The sequence below is a fragment of the Opisthorchis viverrini genome (genome assembly GCF_000715545.1).
Source record: "Opisthorchis viverrini unplaced genomic scaffold opera_v5_245, whole genome shotgun sequence".
Classification (NCBI taxonomy): Eukaryota; Metazoa; Platyhelminthes; class Trematoda; order Opisthorchiida; family Opisthorchiidae; genus Opisthorchis; species Opisthorchis viverrini.
Window position 1 is genome coordinate 278,547 of NW_008751904.1, and position 3,731 is coordinate 282,277.

Consider the following 3,731-nt stretch of genomic DNA (forward strand, 5'->3'; position numbering starts at 1 on the left):
AAAACTCTTCGACAGCCCACGACTGGTCTCGCCCTTCTTAGGGCTCATCAGGTAGGCGCAGTCCCCGAGTTTCCGTCAACCTTTTGTTCTACTTGAACCCAAATTGGACTGATTTCGAGAAATACACCAAAAAAACAAATTGATTTGCAAATGAGTGTATTTCTTGAGTAACATGCATTGTTTTTGGTTAGGGACCCTTGTAAAAGAGCAAAAGGTAAAGTTTTGTTTGCCAAACAAGAGGGCGAAATTCATCACTCCAATTTTCAACCCTCATTTTGACCACGGAGCGTGTGAACGACTGGCACAGTAAGTCACACATTCCGAAATTGTTCATCTCTGGTTGACCGACTGGAGCTGTGTATTAAGTGATACAAATTCGTGTCCGGTGTTGATGCCAAGCGCTGCACTTTGAAGGCACAGGCTAATATGCACAACACACGGATGGAGTCCATTAGACGACATTAGAAACATGATCCACGATATTCTATTACCACAGATCAATAAATCTGTGTGAATTCGTCAAGACCTTGATCCCGAGTATTTCGCATTGGGTCAATATGCTCAACACACGAAGATGGATCTTCGTAAATCATTCGCGCGACAGTAGTCGATATGATCCATGTAACAGCGGTATAATGGGTACGTTCATTGACGTCAAAGAAAGCAGTTGCAGAAAGCACGAATATGCACAAAAGGAGAATAGATTTAGAACCCATGACAGGGGTTTTTAATGGTATCGGAAAAACCAACCAGTAGCTTTGCAAACTAACAGACCACGCTGTCCGGGAAGCGAACAGAATGAATGTAGCATGAGCGATTTCACCGCGGGCGGTCAGAGAGGGAGTATGGGGTTGAAAGAACTAAAACTTGACAGCCTAATGAAGTCTGAGCCATTATTTTGTCAAATTAGGCGTTTTTTAGACGCACGAGACCTCCAGTATGTATTCAACCAGCCTTGCAGGGCAAACTCGCCGAGCTCCATCAGGCTGAAGAAACTGGAATACAATAATGTGACAAATGGATACAGCAGGCATCCAAAAACCAGGACATGGGTGCTCTGTCACCCATTTTTCGAACGGATACACCGATTCGCTGTTCTATCACATTCATACAGAATTCGTATGAAAATTTGGATTCTGAAATGATTTACTGTTACACTCAGTTCTTTTGCGGGGCTGTCATCATTGTAACGTACAGATCGATATACAGGGTGTCTCATAATAGAAGCAAAATTTGATTGGGTGAGTAGACGTAGCCAATCAGAGGAAGGAAGACGAAATCTTTCACTTTTAGTGGCCACTTTTGGCCCGCAAGGTCACCCAGTCTCACACCTATGGATTATTGGTTTTGGGAAATGATCAAGGCTCGCGTATATCATGAAAATAAACCGAAGAATTTGGTGGAGTTAAGAGCAAGAATTGAAGAGGAGTGTGCACGAGTGACGCTTGAAGAAGTTAAACATGCTGTGTCTCACATCCCATACCGCCTCCAACTTGTTATAGAAGGAAGGGACGGTTTCTTTCAAGATCTTTTGTAATGCCAGTTTATTCACAGTAAACCTCTATGATGCATGTATGCCCACATAAAACATGATAAGTGTTTGAATTGGTGTTGAAGTTTTAACATGGGTATTATTTTTTGCGTCTATTATGAGACACCATGTATGTGGGCCGTAACCTGGAGCTGTTTCTAGCTCCCAACCCAGTGTCGAATTCCCGGCTTGATAGCGAACGGATACACAACCTGAAGACATCTAACTCCATTTGACGGATTGTACCGTGGTGTTGCAGGGTCTCCTAAGTTGATTTACCAGAAAAATAACAATGATGGTAGGATGGTAATGTTTCTATTGAATCTTCAAATTAAGGCTCAAAATTGAGTCAGAGCGATCAAGATTACGATGGGTCTGAGTAACCGGTAAGAATGCTTCCCCGTCCAACCATAGGGTGCACACATACAAATCGAGTCTATTTGCGTCACAATCGAAAAAAACTGAGTTGGTTTCCTAGCTCACCTCAAGCGAAGAATTGGTTTGTGAACGTCGATCATCTGAGGAAGAAGTCAAGTCGAAATCGTGACAAACAAAAACCAACGGCGCTGTGATTCGAATATGCGCATGATTGGAACGAAACAGTTCGAGGGTCGTCCTTCAGATTTGACCACATTTTGGGGCTAAACAGTCTGTCAATAAAGTTCGTGAAAAGCGACGACTTTATCAGCAAGTTCTTCGCACGGGTCGAACCAACAGAGCTACTTATTTACTCACTGGAAGGTCCGTGGTTCGAACCCGACCTCTGCCTCTCGACTTCCCCTGTCTAGTCTTGAACAATCTGGCAGTATCTCGGCTCTCGTGCTTCCTTCGGGTAGCGTGGCAGCTAGGCACCGGAAGGGTGTTACAGTTGAGCGATCTTCCGTCCCTGAATACTTCTCCTAGGAGTGTGGCGGCTAACGCCAGCGCGTATGCAATCCGATCTCTTCTTCTTATGTTGGGTTCAAGGAAAGCTCTGCTCCTGCACAGGAACTAGGCGGCCAAATAAGCATAGTCTACGATGTCGCTCCGGTCTCTCCTGGTCGATGAAATTCAGTAGTAATAGCCCGATTTTCCCACTAGAGATGACCAAAACGCCCAAAACGTCGATGACAGACTAGTATACTCAGTAAAAGATTAACCATTCACAGGATTCACTTCACGAATTGCACGACACACCACGGATGACGTGACACGTCGTTGTGGACTGCCTAGGGAACTAGTCTCTTTTTGTTTGACTACCTATGGGGGAGGAGATAGGAATTGCATTTTGAGTGTCCCTGTAACCTTGAGTAGTGCGGGAATGAACACAGCTAAAGAAGGGGCAGAACGCCTAAGATTGAACGAATAAGTGTTTCAAATTATCCAACTTGAACACATTCAGTTGATGATTCAGTGAACGGATGGTTAAAACACAGAGCAAACAGACAGGAAAGGCGATAACGTACCACATCCAGATGATCAATGTTCCGATACAGATAACTCTTTATGACGTTTCCTGAAGTCGAATCCAGTTGGTCGATGGAAATCGGAGTGGCCGAAAGCAAAACACTGGTAGTTCGTTCGGACCAACCAACTTTAACAGCATCCACACGCTGTGACGAGGAAGTGAAAAAGGGGAGGGGGGAAAATGTGACAATGATCCTCTGGAAAACAGACAGAAAACAGATGGAAATCTAGATTTCAAATCTCGCACATGCCACTACAAGGACGGAAAGTGAACGGATGATAAACATTGTATATCACCACCCCACTTCCAACCACATATTGTAATATGGTTATGATTAGCTCCTCGAGAAGCAACTTCACAAACAAAGCCCAGGTGACGTGCGGGCTGTTCCCATTTGTGAGCGACCTACTTATATTATGTAGGTAGTACAGTTCCAAAAGCTTAGTTGCCACCTCTACGTGAGACAACCTACAGGAACGGACGACTGAATGCTTACAGAATGTTTCTGAAAGCACTCGTTTGACTTCCTAAAAGAATCAGGTCCACTAATTTGCAAAAGCTAATTCGCGGATCCAACCGTTCAGCTTTAACGCCTCAGCTCCTCCACCCGAGGGTGTCCCATTCGAACAGCCTTGTTTGTTGCGTTACTGGCTGCTTCCTTGTCCACCTTTGAGTCATTTCTACTCACGGTCTTTCAAGGTCATCCAAAGTATGGCTCAAGTAAAACGGTTCTTCTGAGGCCAGTGAAAAAAA